Source organism: Euleptes europaea, chromosome 8 (assembly GCF_029931775.1).
Source record: "Euleptes europaea isolate rEulEur1 chromosome 8, rEulEur1.hap1, whole genome shotgun sequence".
In the NCBI taxonomy this organism is placed as follows: Eukaryota; Metazoa; Chordata; class Lepidosauria; order Squamata; family Sphaerodactylidae; genus Euleptes; species Euleptes europaea.
This window is the reverse complement of record NC_079319.1, coordinates 57413194-57433483: the sequence shown is the minus strand read 5'-3', so window position 1 is coordinate 57433483 and position 20290 is coordinate 57413194.

The window sequence follows — 20290 nt, the reverse complement described above, 5'->3', positions numbered from 1 at the left end:
CTTATGCATGGAGATGACGATTTCACTTGGGCTGATCTCAAGGGAGATTGAAGAGTCTGGTTTTAACAGGAATGGAAAGACCCAGAATTTGCGAGAGCTGAGTGCTAGGTTATCTGTAATGGATGGAAAACTTATGCATAATTCCAAGGAACAACCAAGTCAGTCTGGGGCAAATGTGAGTGAAAGTACCTATGCATAAAGGACCTTTAGCTCTATCAAGTAGTCAGTGGGCACAAGCCTCATTGAGGCTAACTGAATTTGCTAAATCTATTTTTAAAACTTCTGTTTGCCTCCTCATGTGCCAGCTTAGTGGACAGGCTGATCAGAACATCAAACTAGCTTCCAAGTTATAATAAATTACCAGACCACTGTAGAGAACCAAATAATTATCAGGCAGCCAATCATGACATCTTGTATGTGACATTCATATCAGCTCTAGAAAATGCAACATTATAAATTGAGAACAAAGAGTCTCAAGGGCAATTTAAGCCTTATCACCCCCTTCTTATTTACACACCTATATGGAGACTGCCAGAAGGCACCAGCCCCATGTCAGTTTCAGAGGGTAGCTGAGTTGGTCTACAGTAGAACAGCTAGAATCAAGTCCAGTAGCACATAGAGACCAAAAAGATTTTCAGGGTATAAGCTTTCTCGTCAAAGCTCCCTTTGTCAGATACGAGTTGAAATGGAGAGATCCCTGCGTCCTTATATCCCAGTCAGAAGGTAGGAGGGATGTCTTTCTTTGCAACACTCATCCACATTTGAGGTATCAGAAGGATGATTAGCATATGTAGGAGTGAGAGTTTGTGTTCTGTGCTTATGTATAAACACAGTAAGTTTGTGAATTCAAGATGCCCTACACACAGGTAGTAGAGGGCAAGTATCTCTTCAAGAAATTACTTGTCCCACTGGCAGACTGACATTCACCAGCTGTAGATAAAGTTGCAGCTGTTGATAAAACAACCTTTCTGTGTTTCCACTAAAGATGTTACATTTTTAAGCAGAACTTGCCTTGACTCAGAACTTCCTTCCCTATCCCACCCCATATCTTTTTCTCATGCTGCCTCTTTGTTCCCATAGAGGAGTCAACATGAATTGGAAGACTGATGGAAAGATTGAATCTCCAACTCACAATTCACAATTTCCTTGCTCAACACACTTATGAAACCTTGAGGTTATAAGGCATTGCAGTCCTGAAATGAGCCAAACCAGACAAGTAGGGCTGTTGAAAAAAAAATTCGGTAAAGTTCAGCTTTGGCAAAATTCGGCCCATTTAAATTCGGGACGTGCCGAAGTCCGAACTCCCCCGCTCTGGATCCGCGAACTTCGGCGCGAGATCCGGAGTTCGGGAGGAAATTCGGCCCCCCGCGGGCCTTCAGGGGGCTTCCCTGAAGGCGCGCGGGGGCTCTTTAAACAGATCTGTGCCTTCCAGCTGGAAGGCTCAGATCTGTTTAAAGCGCCCCCGCGCGCCTTCAGGGAAGCCCCCTGAAGGCGCACGGGGGTGGTGGAACAGATCTGCGCCTTCCAGCTGGAAGGCGCAGATCTGTTTAAAGCGCCCCCCGCCAGGCTTCAGGGAAGCCCCCTGAAGGCGAGCGGGGGGGGGGCTGAAAAAAGGCAGGAGCGCCGAACCTGCTGACTTTATTCAACGATGCCCCGAATTTGCTGAATTCGGGGTGTCGTTTTCCCGCTTTTTTTCAGTTCAGTTCCATCCAAACTGAAAACAGCCGAAATCAGGGGAAATTCGGCTGTTTTTCGGAACCGAATCGACAGCCCTACAGACAAGTGATTGTTTGAGCTCATGGTAAAGTCAACTCCATGTCAAACACCATGTTTGGGCAACATGGTGAAGTAGAAATGAGCCTTAAAATGGTAATTTAATTTGCTTTTGAGAATGAAACTTGATGGGAAAATTTGAGTATGGGTGAGCAAAAAGCATCTGCTGACCATTAAATCTGCCCATTTAGCCACATATATAACTTTTGGTCATTTGTACCTTGACCTCATCAAAGAGTTCTAATGCAGTCAGCTCAGGGCCTCTGCTATCTTTCACACATCCAATGAAAGCTGCTATCCTAATCTTAGCCCGCAACCGATATATGGCATGCCACATATACAAGAGATTCTCCCAATGCATGATACTCATTCAACTGAATGGGCACTAAGTGATCCAGTTTATTTTCCCCAGGATCAGTTCTAGTCCATTTAAATGGTAAAACTACTTGCAGAAATTACATTCAGCAAAATGCGTTTGCAGTTTATGGGAATGGGAGTCCTGCCACTTACTAAAGCAAGGAGTAGATTAAATTATGTTGTTTAAATTGCAGGAACACAACATTAGCAATGTAAATGTAAATGTTCAAAATAAATAAATGTTCCAATGCTGTTTAGTTTTACATACAATTTGCGAGGGGGGGGAATTGACTCTCATCCTTCTTTTGTCCATTCTTAGCAGTTGGTTAAGATAAAAAATGATATTAAATTCCACTGGGAATTATAGGATTAACTGGTACTGTGTCATCAGGTCCCACTTGGTACATAATTTATGAGTTATTGTTTTGCTTTATTACTTTTTACTGGTTTCACTCACAGTAATAGATTTACCAGCAATTTATAAGCAAAAGCAATACAGCGACCTTTTGCCTTGCTAATTTTATTACCCATCGATAAAAGTGACGTTTGGTTTTTTGTCTCAAGAATAGCCAGACCATTTATTTGATTTGGAAAACAACTGCTACTTAAAGAGGTCACCTTGTCAGACTGAAAGGTTAAAGTTTTGAAACATTCAATTATGCGTCAAAATCTCCCTCCACTCCTGCTGCAGAGCTTGTGATAGCATGTGGGTTGCTATTGTATTTAATACCATAACAATCATCATCATCCAACTGTCTGGGAATAAAACTGCATAGCTGGGTTATGAAATATATCGCACATAACCCACAATATATAAGGGTTATCAGAGAGGTATGGATCACATCCAGAGAAGGGGAGAAGCTTTTACAGCTACTTTAGACTTTCCGCTACAATCCAGGTTGTGCGTATGTGTGTGTTCTATAGTATTTATCACATCAAATGCTGCCTTTCTTTTGCCAGGGCTACATGTACTCCCTTCTAACAAATTAACAGTGTCATCTTAAACTGTTTTCTTCTCCTTAAAGCACCCTCTGGGGCTGCTGTTGGCTCTGTTTGCGAAATCACATTACTCATGTGGCTGCATGGAGCCAAAAGCGTCTCCTTGGGACACTTGAAGAAGGAGAAAACAGCATGGAGGGGAAGGCTACAGCTGCTTCTGCCAACATGCCCCAGCTGTGAGGAAAAAAGGGCGGTGTGAGTCTGGGAGACACAAAACTCACACTGAAGTTTGATGCAAGGTCTTTGTGTCACCACTCAAAAAACACGAGGAATTTGTGATGTGTAAATTTGAGTACTGGTCTGGATAGCCTAGGCGAACTTGATCTCTTCAGATCTCAGAAGCTAAGTAGGGTCAGCCCTGGCTAGTGCTTGAATAGGAGACTACCAGGGAAGTCCAGGGTTGCTGTGCAGAAGCAGGTAATGGCAAACCACCTTGGTTTGTCTCTTACCTTGAATACCCTATGGGGTTGCCGTAAGCTTCAATTTGAAAGCACTTTCCATCGCCAAAGAGGGTTTGAAACACTACCTTGTAGCAGCATCTCTATTATGGCTACAATTTTAATCTATGTAAGTGGCTTGTGCCCTGACCTGGATGGCCCAGGCTAGCCTGATCTCGTCAGATCTCAGAAGTTAAGTAGGGTCGGTCCTGGCTAGTACTTGGATGGGAGACCACCAAGGAATATCAGGGTCGCTATGCAGAGGAAGGCAATGGCAAACCACCTCTGTTAGTCTCGTCTTGAAAACCCTACTGGGTTGCCATAAGTCAGCTGTAACTTGACGGCACTTTACACACACACACATGTGGCTTGCCTTGTGGATTATCTTGTCTTACAGAGAGTAGCCATACCAGCACTGCATATTCCTAGTAGCAGTTGGTGGTTACTTGGAAAATCTCCATGCCATAAAGCCAGTCCTCATGGTAAGTTGCCTCCAAATATTACAGCCCTGTGGAGCTATCATGCAGAAGCACCTTGTGGCAGCCTCTACATCACTGCTACAACATATGAGGAATAAGAGCATAAATGGAACATTATTTGACCTTCTGTAGCGTGATGTAGTGGCTAAGAGCTGTAGACTCTAATCTGCAGAAAAGGTTTGATTCTCCACTCCTCCACATGAGTGGCGGAGTCTAATCTGGTAAACCGGGCTGGTTTCCCCACTCCTACACATGAAGCCTGCTGGGTGACCTTGGGCTAGTCATAGTTCTCTCAGAATTCTCTCCCAAGGTGTCTGTTGTGGGGAGAGAAAAGAAGGTAAGCTGGTTTGAGACTCCTTAAAAGGTAGAGAAAATCAGGGTACAAAAAACAACTCTTCTTCTTCTAAACAGGGCAAAAATAACAATAACATTAGACCTGCACTGCTTAAAAACAATGGTCTTGTATATCAATAATAAATCAAAATTTCAGTTTCTGCAGAGGAGAAATGACAAATGAATGAGCATGTAATTCTCATCCCAATACCGTTATAATAATTTAGTTTATAAATGACGCATTTGCTTTCCCTAATTTCCCCCCCATGATATAGTACATCTTAAAATTATAGAAAGAATACCTTAAAATCTTTAGCGATTGAAGAGCTTTTCATATTAAGAAATCTGTCAAACTGAAAAGTGCCAATTTTCTGCACATCATAAAAGACTCCGTTGATGGGGTCCTTTTCCTGAAGCCCTTTCTGTACTCATATCCACACAGGGCTCTGCAGTGTTTATTTACTTAATAGCAGCTCTCTTTAACCCTCGGCAGGCATTTTTAAAGAACCTATAATCAGCCCATTGAGAAGGGGTGGTAGCTGCACCCACTAGTCCCTGTACCTAATCTCTACACATTAATCAGACCTTGCTGCAGCCAAACCTATAAATGGGATAAATATGCTGCGTTTTTTCCAGAATACAGATCCCTCAAACAGATCATACACCATCTATGCGCAAAGCTCTGTGCGCGAGGCCTGATCAACGTGGAGATCAAGGGGCCCGTCTGCCTCCAATCCCAGTTCCCTCCGTTATATGCTTCTACGTGCTTTAATAACATCGGCCCAGTGCTTTTATAAGAATGAATGGAGGGGGGAAGATAAAAGAAGAAGGATTGTGAAAGGAGACAGGAAATATGAATCACGGACTGCAGATTTCTCAGGTCTGTAATTGTGAATATTTGAGATACCTGAAACCCTTCTCCAGTATAAAATGAAGACATTTTACATGATGTACATGACATATTTATCATGCAACACCATCAGACAATGAGTGGATCAGAACAGATGGTTCCATTGGCGAGAGATGTCAAAGAGAACAGACTATGCTGCCAACTACAAATATGTTAGGCCAGTTTGACTTTCAGCCATTCGATTCTGAAAACTATGTTTTGATGCCAAAATCCAAGAAACAATGGAAAAACAACTATCCTTTCTCCAGATCTAGTGGGCATGCTATCCTTGAGCACAGCAGGAGATAGAAGCACTTGAAACTAGCACTGCATCAAGCCAGAACCATTATCTTCCTGATTAAACAGGAAGATAAATGAGCCCAAACTCCTCATCACCTACTAAAACATGAGTGGGAGAATATGGTCAGCAATGAAGATGATGAGCCAGTGAGAACAAAGGGATGCTGATTGGCCAGCTGCTATTGGCAGATGCCCCCTGACCCATCTGGAAAGGAACAGCCCTGAGCTTGGTCAGCTGCACAGCAGGGATCCTCTGGTTGTAGCTCTCGTGTGAACATGGTGTTAACATGGTGAAGTCCTTTGGCACTCTGCATTGCCCATCAGTACTCACAGAGTATCCAGTTAAATCCAGAAGGCAACCCCCAAATCACACAGAGATGGTGATTTTGCCACATAAGTATAATTAAAGTGACTGAGGAAATGTCCTCAGGCTAAAAATAACTGGCTTAAGCTCGCTGTAATCCATTTAGGATTGGCTCATGAGTACAAAACACCCAGGAATGAATGATGTGCAATAGACCAAAATTAGCCAGATTTGGGGGGTGGAGCCTGAGGAGGGTGGGGTTTGGGAAGGGGAGGGACTTCAGTGGGGTATAATGCCACTGTCTACCTTCCATAGTGGCCATTGTCTCCAGGTGAACTGATCTCTAACACCTGGAGATCAGTTGTAATCTCCAACCTCCACCTGGAGGTTGGCAACCCTAGAGGAAACCCATGTAGTGCACCTAATGATAGACTAACCTTGAGGTTACTATGGAATGGATCCATAAGGCCAGATTGGATGGGTCAGGGTAAGGAGCAATCCTCCCGGCTAAGTGAAGATGTTCAGAAAGGGGTTTGTTTTGTTTTTTTGTAGAAGAATTAACTTGCTTCTCCAGCAATAACTCTAGGTCTAGTTGTTGGATATTAGGCCCATGGATCGTTTAATTATGATTATGCAAGATTCAGAGATAGCACACAATAACCAGACAGAGTCTTTCCTTGTTTTAAGAATAAAAAATCTTTATCTAAAGGAAAGGTAACTGGGATATAAAAACAATAAATCCTTTCTACATATCTAGTTTCCTATAAACTTGCTGGATTGCTCTAGCAGATAACTAAGGCTTAATCCTTTTATCCCATCTCTGCCCCTGAGAGCAGAGATGTTCCATCTTTCTAGTGTAAAATCCAAATGGCAAGTAAGTCCTAAACTTTTCCTCTCTTAACACAGGAAGAGGGCAATAAAACACAATTGTCTCTACCTGACCTGAGACATGTTACCAATGGCGATTAGCTGACCAATTAGCTAAAAGACACATTGTTGTTACATCATCATACTGTGTCTGTATAAACAGTCAATACAAACAAATTAACTTTTTGGTGTCTGACAGAAACGAAACTTGCTATCTATTCCCAACACTAGTATAACCCCCAGACTCTTAAATGAGTCATCAAGGAAATCCTATAAAAGGCGGCAAGCACTGTACCCTCCAGGACCTCAGCCTTCCCATCAGCATCGCCTGTTTGTCAGGAGTCAGCTTCAACTTGTTCATCTTTATAAATTATTATATTGGCTAACATGTTTATTGCTAAAAAAGTTTCTGAATTTGAAATCTGGCCTCAATTTAAAAAAAAAACACGCTTTCATTTGTTTTGAATTCTCCTGAAGGAATTCTCCCCCTCCAATTCCCGCCCTCCTCCTCAGGCTCCACCTCCAAAATCCCAAAGGAGCAAATGACACCCTCTGGGCTGTTTTGGGTCCAGAAAATGGGGTGGGGGAAGCATGATCCCCTCCACCACTTGTGCTATGGGGTCCTGATCTGAACTGGGCCCCTGCACCCCTTCTAAATTGAGCTGCAATGGAAATTTGCAGCTGTTGTATGCCATCATATCGTAATCATGTGTAAAATGTAACATGTCATTTGGGCCTGAGTGAGGAATCTTTAGAGGGAGATTTCTTCAAACAGAAGATTCCTCACTTAGCAGAAGGGAACCATCAAATACAACCCGTACACAATAACGTGTCTTTACTCCTTTGCACTGCAATGGCTGAAAGAACAGGAAGGCAAATACTATGTATAATGTTATTTATTAGTACTGTGTCCACATAATGTGCATCCAATTCAGTGAAGCATGCACACGCTGATAAGCTATGACATGGTAGGAAATTCTAAGCTCGCAACTGGCAAGTGAGTTTGAAATCCTTCTTTGCACATGATAGGATTAGGTCGCCCAACATGGCTTAAAAATGAAAGAGGAGCAATTTCATACCACAATATTTATTAGGCCACAAAACCCTTACTTCTAAAATGCTAACCTGTCCCTTTCAGTTTTATAAAACTATTTTGTGGCTTGATAACTGATACGGAATAAAAGTGGTATTTCAACTGTTTGGCTTCTGCAAATAGAAAACATGTTTTTCGCTAATTTATATATGAGCAACAAATAACAGCTGATCTTCCCTATGTAAAGAAATTCAGAATTCAAATCAGTGGCAGTCTAGGATCAAAAACTACTCTTCTCTCTTGCCACCACGGCAAGAGAGAAGAGTAGTTTTTGATCCTAGACTGCCACTGATATTGAATTCTGAATTTCTTTACATAGGGAAGATCAGCTGTTATTTGTTGCTCATATATAAATTAGCGAAAAACATGTTTTCTATTTGCAGAAGCCACACAGAAGCCACACAAAAGCCACACAGTTGAAATACCACTTTTATTCCATATCAGTTATCAAGCAATATAGATAGGTCAGTATTGTTGAAATACCCATGGGATAAGATATTTGAGTTAAAATGAAGGATGTGTTTACTCAAGGCAGAAGAATTTAGAAAATGGACTATCAGAAAAGGTTTAGTGTGAATTCCTAGGATTGCCAGCGCCAGGTTGGAAAATACCTGGGGATTTTGGGAATGGAGCCTGAGGAGGGCAGGGCTTGTGGGGAGGGACTTCAACGCCATAAAGACCAATTGTCAAAGCGGCCTTTTTCTCCAGGGGAACTTTCTATTGGCTGGAGGTCAGTTGTAATAGCAGGAGATCTCCAGCTACTGCCTGGAGGTTGGCAACCCAATGAATTACTCAAGGTGACTTTCTTCAGGGTTCAGCTTCCTCTCCAGGGTCTCTAAAAGTTAAACCGCTGGATGTGGCGTGGAGGTCTCACGACTCTGGGATCAAAACAGGCAATGTTCAGCACAGAGTCTGCCCTTTCACACGCTGCAACTGCCAAAGTATATATACTTTGTTGATAACAATTCAGGTGTTTCCAGCAGTATGTCTTAAAAAAAACACTTTTGGCTTTTTAATCAATGGAAGATGGGTGATTGCAGAGTTAAACAAATCCAGCATACACAAGAAAGAGTAGAGCGTGCTGCAGTGTGTAAGAGTAGTCAGGGAGAATCAGATAGCAATCCTTTATATGACCATTGGGGTGTTACACGTGTGTCTCTTCTTTTATCTGTAAAATGTTGGAGGCTACAGAAATGGTCATTGAAATATGCATTTCCTCAGCTCTTGCAACATAGCTTGCAGGACAACAGGTGAAGGCACACACAAAAACAGACAATAAAAAAATCCAGCCTAGAGGGCTTTTTAAAGATGGCTTGGAATTAATTATTAAGCAGTTATCGTCACACACATGCCCAATCACAAAACTATGCATTACTTTCCTCAATCACCTCCATGCATCGCTCACTCTGTTCGCATTTCTACAAATCTTTTGCTCCAGGCAAAAACCTTTGCTCCACCATTCATGCACACACAGCTCACATGACCCATAATGCTACAGAAGGCCCTTTTCAATCTTGTAGACCCTGCACACCTCTGTTCCAGAATTTTGAATCAATTTTAGCTGCTCATCATAGAGAAGGGAAAGTAAAGTAAATTCACTTTAATTTGAGATATGTGTGCAGCACAGAGCACAATGCAGGCAAGCCCAGAGCTGCTTTAAGATTCATTGTTTGGCTTAAACTTACATATGTGCCATTAATAGGGTTACCAACCTCCAGGTATTAGCAGGAGATCTCCCGCTATTACAACTGATCTCCAGCTGATAGAGATCAGTTCATCTGGAAAAAATGGCTCCTTTGGCAATTGGACTCTATGGCATTGAAGTCCCTTCCCTCCCCAAACCCCACCCTCCTCAGGCTCCACCCCAAAAACCTCCCTCCGGTGGCAAAGAGGGACCTAGCAACCCTAGCCATTAAGTTGCCACCAACTTATAGCAACCCCGGCAAGGGACTTTCAAGGCAAGTGAGAAGCAGAGATGGTTTGCCATCGCCTTCCTCTGCAGAGCCTTCCTTGGTGGTCTCCCATCCTAGTACCAACCCTGCTTAGATTCTGAGATCTGGTGAGATCGGGCTATACCATGCCACCTTCCCTCCCATTTGGCTAAAAAAGCATGGTAAAAAAATACAATAGATCAGATCAAATGAAGAGTTAGGCAGAGAAAGGAGAGGGAAGCTAAACTGTATGGCAAAGAAATTTTATTAGGGCTTTAGCAAAAAGCTATAAATTCTGAGTTAAAAATTACAAGAAGCGAGGAAACAATATTAAATTTAGGTTACTATTATATTTAGCTTAGATTAATTAATAGCATGGAGAACCTACCACCTGGCAGTTAAGTTTTTTCCCCCCAAAGCAAAATATGGTCAGATGAGACGCTTTTGGTGTTCTTATTTATGCAAAGCAACTTATACCACAAACACAAAATCCACAACATGAGACAGGGAGGAAACTAGCCTGAACTAGGGAGAAAGGAATAAGAAATATATATTGCCAAGCCATTTGAAATAAAACTTCTAAAGCCCTTTTAAATTGTAACATCTTGAGTAAAGAAAAGCACTGAATTATATAAAAGCAGGCTGGGAGCCAACATCTGGCAGCAGTAAAATTGTTTTTAGGCAGGCCATTTCCATTCAGCACAGAGACCTGGATTCAGGCTGTACAGAATAGCGGATCTGTGAAGATGTACAAGAGTTCTGGTTGCCAGAAGGAGACCCTGGGCTCTGAGTGAAAATTTTTCTGTCATTTGATCTCCTAACACAGCCAGCTGAGATGAGTTATGCTTCCCCCCACTAGGAACCTTGAAAGAATTGTTCAAACCATACGCTCATTCCTGCTGAATTGGAAACAAATGCCTCGGCTCTGCTGTCGGGCTTTGAAATCAAATTCACCCCAGCTCTTCCTAAATTTCTGTAGAAGAAACAAAGCTCTTTCCTGCGTCTGCCACTTTAGTCTCTGTGGATAGACCTCCGTTCTGCCCGGCCCCTCATCTCTTCCGCCACCACTAACAGACTGTAGTCTTTCATTCCAGAAGGCCACATCACAGACTTCTCCCATGTGTTAACTATATTCTGTTTGCTGCCATTAGGTTATGCCATTGCAAATAGAGTCTTCTAATTAAGCCCAGAATACCAGAAAATAACTAGGCTCCTCTAGATTCACCAATCACAGTTAGGTTGCTTTGCCTCAGAAAGTCAACCCAATCTAGTGGCTGTGATGTGCATGCACGGCAGTTTCATGCTCACACGCAACTGTGCATGAACAGGACAAGAGCCACCCCACTCTCATCAGTGCTGGGGGCAATTCATATTTTCAGTTGTATTTGCAATAGCCAAGCATTTGACACTGAAGACATAGGGTTGCCATAGGGTTGCCAGGTCCCTCTTCGCCACTGGTGGGAGGTTTTTGGGGTGGAGCCTGAGGAGGGTGGGGTTTGGAGAGGGGAGGGATTTCAATGCTATAGAGTCCAATGGTGAGGGGAGGCACTTCAATACCATAAGGTCCAATTGCCAAAGTGGCCATTTTCTCCAGGTGAACTGATCTATATCGTCTGGAGATCAGTTGTAATAGCGGGAGCTCTCCAGCCACCACCTGGAGGTTGCAACAAATATCAGCAGTAGAAAAAACGTGCTAAACACAAAATATTTAGGACGCTATATGATATATTAAATAAATTGCATATATCCTTTCCTTTTCCTTTTATCCCTTAGAAGCTCCTTGATCAATTGATCTTGAGCAGCATATATCTAGTGTTGGAGGGATATAAGGACTGAAACAAATCTTGCCACTGACAATGTAGCCTTGGGGTCCCTGTCGCTTAGTAAAAAAGGCATTATGTCAGTCACAGAGGCATTGGATTTGTATATTAAAAGGGGGGAAATATAGTGCGATCGAAGTTCCTCGTAAAAGCGGCATTCCAAAAGGGCATGGGCTAATGTGTCAATAGAGCCAGAAGAGCAAGGGCAGATCCTGTCTGAGTATGGTATATTCAGAATTCTTCCCTGCATTACCATAGAAGGATTAGCATTCAATCTAGCCAAGCAAAAAGCTCTACAGAGACGAGGAGTTGTAAGATAATATGTATAGGCAGGCAGACCATGTGGAGGGGGTATTCCGAAGAACTGGGATGAGCAGACGCGACGAGCACGAAAAGTAGTGCTGTTATAATCGAGCTCTTTAATGCGCTTTTTAATTTTGGCAAAAGCTTCAGTTTTCCCAAGATCTGATATCATATCCTGTGAGAAACCCAGCAACGCCAGTTTCTCATCTAAGATTTTTTGCCATGAGGATTTGAAAGGGTCATGCTTCAGAGAAGCTAGGAACCCCTCAGTGCTAAAGCACAGTTTAAGGTGGAGTTTAAAGGCGGCCAACCACGCCCTAGCTTCAAAATTGCATATATCAACGCACCAAAGTCCGTGAAGGTTGAACTCCCCAGAGTAGAAAGAAAATGCTGGACTTGCAGACAAGGTACAATAACCACATAGTGGAGATGTGGTGTCAATAATCCTAATAGGATCGGTACAGTAATCACCATGAATCCTTCATGCAAACTAGACAGGGATCTAGGTAAAACCCTGTTTTGACAGAGTCTTCTACAGGATTCACTGCAAATATAACATTCAAACAATAATACTTATACAACCCTATGAAGAGAATAGATTACTTAATGGCCTGAAACAGGAAAAACAAAGCAAGGGAGGTTGCTACACCTTGGCCTGCAGATTACTTGTGCCTCACTCTGTCTGCAGAGTTTCACGCTGCTATAGTATTTCTAACCAGTATTGGGTTTTGTAATAACAGGGCTGTGAGAAATAGATGTTTTGATGTAGTCATTTGAGCGACTACGTTGGATTATGATTTTAAAGTGTATAAGCTGCTTTGAGCAGGAGAAAAGTGGCATATAAATAAGCTAGATTTTTAAAAGTGCAGCAAAAATATTGCAGCTGGCAGCAATGCTCCTCCTAACCTGTCTCCTCTCACCTAAAATAAAGACATGAATGGTGTTCACTGTATTGATTGGGAAACTGCAAAGCTGTCACAATCGCAGCTATTAGCTTCCCCAGAATTTTCCTGCTGGAAGCTGTATAGGAAAGCCAAATTTTACAGAGGAGCCATGTTGTAAACCTTTGTGATTTCTCTGAAAATAAGTATTGTTGAAAACGGGTGCTCTTAAAACAACAAAGACCTTTCTATGTGTGAGGAAGAAGGTGGCAGCCAGAACATCTGGAGGTGGGATCCCTATCCATGTTTTGCCTGTGGTCACTTTTGAAATTTTGAGAGAGGGTGGTTAATATTTGGATGGGAGACCACCAAGGAATACCAGGGTTGCTGTGCAGAGGAAGGCACTGGCAAACCACCTCTGTTAGTCTCTTGCCAGGAAAACCCCAAAAAGGGGTCGCCATAAGTCGGCTGTGACTTGACGGCACTTAACACACACACATAGAGGGCGGTACCACAAAATGGTTGCCAAGGGGCACAGCCTATCACATAACGGTTATCAAAGGAGTGGGCTCATCTGAAGCACTTCTTGCTCCAAAGTGGTGAAGGAAAACTGGGACAAGCTCTTTGCTTTTTGCTTTGGAGGAAGAGATTTTGTTTGGCTAAAGAAAAGAGATTTTCTTTACCTGCATGGTATGGACAAGATCCTTGGACAGCTAAAACCTACCACCTGTGTTCTTATTCCTTGCCTTTCCTGGCTGCCAGGAAGAGGGACTGCCAGGAAGAGGGGCTGCTAGGATAATAGCTGCCAGAGAGGGACTGGTGGAGTGGGTGAGGGGAGTGGTAAATGCTTCCTTGACGACAGGAGCTGTGCCACCCATGCTCAATGAGACAGTAATTAGATCTGTTTGGGGTTGGGGAATGTTCTCCCTGAACCTCACTATGTTAGAGAACTTCCAGCCACTTTCTAATCTTCCATTCTTGGGCAAGGTGCTAGAGTGAGTTGTTGCTTCTCACCTCTTGGAAGAGACTGGTTTTCTGGACCCATTTCAATCTGGCTTCAGGCCAAGAGCCCTGTGGTGCAGAGTGGTAAGGTGCAGTACTGCAGTCAGAAGCTCTGCTCACAACCTGAGTTCAATCCCGACAGGAGTCAGTTTCAGGTAGCCGGCTCACAGTTGACTCAGCCTTCCATCCTTCCGAGGTCAGTAAAATGAGTACCCAGCTTGCTGGGGGTAAAGTGTAGATGACTGGGGAAGGCAATGGCAAACCACCCCATAAACATAGTCTGCCTAGTAGACGACGGGATGTGACATCACCCCGTGGGTCAGGAATGACCTGGTGCTTGCACAGGGGACTACCTTTACCTTTTACCTTCAGGCCAAGACTTGTTACAGAGACTGCTTTGGCCACTGTGGTGGATTACCTCAGCACTGGCACTAAGGGGCACTTTGTTATGATGGTTCGAGTTCTTTCTGTGTATAGTTGTGGCCATCAGAGCGGGCCCTCAAGGTAGTTGTGGCCCTCAGAACGGGCCCTCAAGGCCTGAGCAGGGTCAGGAAACTTCAAACAGCCCAACTGGAAGACAAGTCAGCTGGGCTGTCAAGAGAAAGGAGACACCGGCAGGCGGGGCAGAACTTGCATGAGCGAGCTACACATTTAAAAGGTGGCAATGGGCAGATGAGTGGAGGTGTGGAGATGATAGGAGCAGATGCTCAAGAGCCTACACGTGGGAGAGCAGAGAAACAGTTGGGAAAGGAGGGGCACTGTCTTCTCCCACGGCTCTTCTCCCACAGGTTCCAGCCTGGGAATTAAAATCACAGGAAGAGACTCTCCTGACTGTCCTACCAATCAAAGACGCTCATCTGGTGGGCACACAAGAGAGGGCCTTTTCAATGGCAGCCCCATGATTATGGAAAACTCTCCCCGGGGAGGTGCACCTGGCCCCTAACTGCCTTCAGGAGGCAGTGGAAGACAGTTATATCCAGTACTGCATTTGACGGATTTCGTTTTTATTTAATGGCAGTCCTAACTGGAGTTTTAAATTGTGACCTAAATTGTTGCTTTTATTCGTATTGTTTTTAATTGTGTTTTTTAAACAGTTTTATTTATATTGTAAGCCACCTTGAGTTCTTCAAGGGAGAAAGGCGGCTAATAAATGTTTTAAATAAATACATTTTATCTTCATGAGTGAAAAAGCATGCAGGTTCCAGGAAACACTCCCAGTGCTTCCGAAGCCATCAGCAACTGGGTAACTAGAGGCTCCTCCCCCAAAGGAAGATCTTCCTTTCTGGAGTGAGGGCTGTTATCTTTGCCTTGCCATGGGCTCCATGAAGAAAATATCTAGTGCCTGGGCAGGAGGACTAATCATCATGTGCACATCACAGCACCTCATGGTGCCATCACTAGGGATGTACACTATAATTCAAATAGTTTTGAGTTTATTCCAAACCACTTTGGGAGCTGTTGCAGTTGAAAGACAGTCTATAAATATGGCAAATAAATAAAGGTATGAAGCTGCCACTGTTGGAATCAAGAAGCAATAGAAAAAGAAGCAGACTCTTAACCTCCTATCATTCTAGAGCAACAGGAGGTCTTGTGGGACTCTTCTCAGGGACCAGAGTTGTGTCTGGCATGATTGTTACATTTTATTCCAGAGTTCATTTACAAAAAGCACAGTTGATTCTCTTAAATCAACAGTGGTGGAATAGCTTCACAGATATTTAAATTTAGGAAGACTCCTTGCTGAAATCTCTGCATGGAAGCTTTATTTTAAACATCTAGCTGTTTTCTTGGCAAATGAGAAATATCCAGGAAACATTCAACATTTACAGCCCATTCCTGAGGGCGGGATTCATATGAAGGGTGTAAGATAGAGTCACAATGGAAAGGAACTAGTTCAGATCACTCTTCCCACTCTTATGCAAGCTGGTATTAACCATCATTCATCTCACATGGACTGCCTTTTGGTGGGGCAGAAGACCTCAGTGGGAGAGGCAAAGATACATTTCACAAACTTACTCCATTTGTTGTTGGTTGGATCTAACCCCCAGGATCCAAAAGAATAAGTTTTCAGAGGCCAATCTACCTAATTTCCATTGATTTTCTCTCATTATTACTAGGGAAATGTCCCATACTACAAACTAGACGGAGGGAATGCGTAAGGAGTAACTGTGCTGATAGGTGCCCAACACCCTAACTCCAGTCCTGTCCTTATATTAATTCTTGGGACTTTGAACACATGAACCTCCCTTATATTAAATCAGACCACTGGTCCATCAAGGTCAGCAGCTCTCCAGGGTCTCAGGTGCAGGTCTTTCATATCACCTGAATACCTTATCCTTTTAAGTGGAAATGCTGGGAATTGAACCTGGCACCTTTTGCATGCCAAGCAGATGCTCTATTACTGAGCCATGGTCCCTTCCTTTTGCTCCTCAGGCTTGCTAAGCAATGCAGAGTTTGCCTCTTAGTTTGAAAATGTTGGTTGCTAGGCACGCAAATAGGTTTGAGATTAGAATGGTATAGTTTCCATTGATATCACAAAGGCATTAGGGGTTCCCTAAAATAGGGAAAGTATTGTTATTTCCAAAGAGGAAAGGGAGAGGACTTTTTCCCTGGAGAGGTCTTGTATATTCTGTTATCTTCTCTCTTCCCCTTAGTGGTTGACGAAGCCGCAGGGGGTGTGATGGGGTGGAGAAGGAACCTGCTGCACCTTTGTTTTTGACAGTGAGGTGCAAAGGAATAAAACCAGCCATGGCTGCTCAGAACTACAGCAGGTTCTGGCCACAGACGCAGTCTTGCTTTTCGATCCTTAGGAACTTTCTATTTACTTTCCATTTACTCTTGTGTCAAAGCTAGGGTTGCCAGGTCCCTCTTTGCCACCAACGGGAGGTTTTCGGGGCAGAGCCCGAGGAGGGCGGGGTTTGGGGAGGGGAGGGAGTTCAATGCCATAGAGTCCAATTGCCAAAGCAGGCATTTTCTCCAGGTGAACTGATTTCTATCAGCTGGAGATCAGTTGTAATAGTGGGAGATCTCCGGCTAGTACCTGGAGGTTGGCAACCCTAGTCAAAACCAGCTATAATGCTCTCTCATGTTATAATTCCCAAACGCCTATCCTGCATGTAATTCTGATACTTGAGGATGACAAGAGAGAACTGAGATTTCAGAAAATAGACTTGTCAAAAGATCTTTCCTCTTCTTTCCTGACTCTGCTGCAAATCAACAACAATTCTGTGAGTAGAATATACAAGGCTCTCTCTGTGCGACCTATGCAAGAGCAACTGCATACGTTCTTTCAGACCTAATAAGCACACAAAATTGCAGATGCTTATCTGAACCGTATCTAAACTTTCCAAAGCTCTTAAGCCTAGTCAATTGGGCATAAAATCACATGAGGCTTTTTAGCAAAATATCATGGAACTTCCTCTTACTGCCAGAAATACAACAATAATGAGAACGGTCTACATCAATCATTCGTTTTAAAGAGCCTGGCTGAAAAGAAAACAGGTGAGCAGATGTATGTTCTCCTGGGCTTCCTAACTTGTGCTTTCAGTCATCTTACTGCATCTCACTTTTTTTTTTAGCTGTGTCCCTTTAACAAAGTGCCTGACAAGCGGTACGGTCCGGGTTGGACCTGGGGGTGAAAGCCAAGGCCTCAGCTTCCCTGGCTGAGCAAGCAGATAGGGGCAAATGCAGACTGTAGTTACATCTGGCTGAGCTCTGCCAAATTCCCCTCCCTCTGTATTCCCCATTTCCTTTTAACAGTGCATTCTTGGAATTGTAGTTCCCAGATTGCCGGGCATTAATGAGGAAAGGCGGCCCTTAAGAACATTAAACCTAGAGTCTAACAGTGTGAAGCTAAGCAGAGTTATACCCTTCTAAGTTCACTAACACCAATGGACAGAAAGGATTTCAGAAAGGAATGGATTTTGCTGCAAATTACCTAATCACACCATTGTTCCTTCCCTTTGTAAGAGGCCCAGGACCAGTGTATCTAAAGCTAGGGTTGCCAGGTCCCTCTTCGCCACCAGCGGGAGGTTTTTGGGGCGGAGCCTGAGGAGGGCGGGATTTGGGGAGGGGAGAGACTTCAATGCCATAGAGCCCAATTGCCAAAGCGGCCATTTTCTCCAGGTGAACTTATCTCTATCAGCTGGAGATCAGTTGTAATAGCAGGAGATCTCCAGCTAGTACCTGGAGGTTGGCAACCCTATCTAAAGCAAAGATCTATCCCACTAGGGTTGCCAGCTCCAGGTTAGAAAATACCTGGAGATTTTTGGGGTGGAGCCTGAGGGGGGCAGGGTTTGGGGAGGGGAGGAGAGGGACTTCAATGCCATAGAGTCCAATTGCCAAAGTGGCCATTTTCTATCAGCTGGAGATCAGTTGTAATAGCAGGAAATCTCCAGCTAGTACCTGGAGGTTGAAAAATACAACACCACACTGGAAAATTTCACATAAGCATATAATGATATCTGGGCATTAATTCATGCCAGAAACGTTGGAAAGCATAACATCATAAACAAGTAATGACATTCAAACACCTCAAATAAGACTGAACAAACACATCCTAACTAGGGTGGGATCCTCCCGTCCCTGAGGAAATGATAAGGATTTATGAATCTTGGGAAGCGTGTAGAAGATAGGCACCCGAGGAAATTCTACAAGCAAATAGTCAGCATCATCTCTCAACTACATTGACAAGAATACTGCTGACTATTTGCTTCTAGAATTTCCTCGGGTGCCTATCTTCTACACGCTTCCCAAGATTCATAAATCCATATCTCACCCCCCCGGTAGACCCATCATAAGTTTGGTTGGGTCCTTATTAGAACCTATCTCAAGATACTTAGACTCTTTTCTACAGACATATGCCAAAGACACTCCATCATATCTTTCTGATACTAGACATCTTATTCAGGACATTGAAAATGTTTCTATCCCATCAGAGGTTTCTCTTACCACTTTTGACATGTCAGCGTTGTATACCAACATACCTCTTGATGAAGTCCGTTTGATTATTGAAGACTTACTGTTGTCCCGCCTTGAAGATTCTCCCCCTACTCACTTCTTGATGAGTTTACTTGACATTCTCTTCGAGAATAATTTCTTTCGGTATCAGGAAACTTTTTTTCTACAAATTCGTGGAGTTTCAATGGGGGCTGCCTGTGCACCATCTATTGCCAACATTTTCATGTTACATTTTGAGAAATCCTGTTTATTTTCCTCCACATTATTCTCATCTCAGGTTCTTTGGTACAGATGTTACATTGATGACATCTGCACCATACTTACTCATTCAGATCATTTTCACAATTTTTCCACATGGCTCAACTCATTGCATAACTCCTTAACGTTCACAGGTTCCACTCACAGAGAAGAAATTGCCTTCTTGGATGTTACCATTTTTCGTCTTCCCAACAACAAATTGGCAGTCAAACTTTTCACTAAACCCACTGACTCTGGGTTAAATTTGCATTTTTCCTCCCATCATCCATTACATTTACGTTCTAATTTACCGTTCAGCCAATTTCTGCGGATCAAAAGAAACTCGTCTAGAGAACAAGATTTTCTTTCTTCAGCACACACTCTTGCATCAAATTTCCTAAGAAGAGGATATCCTCCCCAAATCATCCAACGATCCTTTGATAGGACTCATTCCAGAACACGTTCTGAACTTCTTCACGGAGTCTCTCTCCCCCCTCAACGAACTTCTGATCAGAGAGTGGTAGCTTCCTTCCAATACTCTCATCTGTTGTATGACATTAAAAAGATTCTGCCGCTTCATTGGCATTTACTCCAGGACATTCCTGGCTGTAATCAACTACCCATTCTCAGCATGAGAAAAACACGCTCCATTAGGGACATGCTCATCAAAACGGACTTTTCACCTCCTCAAGTAACACCACATGTTAAAGGCCATCACAAATGTGGCCATTGCTCCATGTGTCCCTACAGTCTTCCTATAAAGGATGTACATTCCACCACTTCCAATTTTTCTTATTCTTTACAACAATTCAGTAATTGTGGCACGGCCATGTCCGTGTACGCGGTCCTCTGCCTGTGCCGCCTGATGTACATTAGATGCTCATCCCGCCCAGTTCGCCTTAGGATCGGCAAACATAGGGCACGCATACGCACACGGAATCTTGAGGCACCTCTTGTGCAGCATTACATTAATCTACACCATTCTGATACTGACTTACTGTTCTTTGTTCTCTGGCAGTTCAAACCAAAACCTTATCACATCCAGGATGCTAAAAAGATTTTACTCCAACAAGAATCCCATCTAATCCATGCATTTCAAACCCTTATGCCCAACGGCCTGAATAATGAGTTTGATCTTTCCTGTTTCATATGACTAATAACAGCCTGCCCCTATCTCGCAGTATGGACATTGTCCCTTTAAGAGTCTATGACGGCTATTCCTCCGCCTCCTTTAGTCAGCCTCCTTGCACTGACTGGCTTCCCATGTTATAAAGAGTACTTTTCCCCCTTTCACCTTACCGCTTACAAGAATAAGAAATGATATGCGCA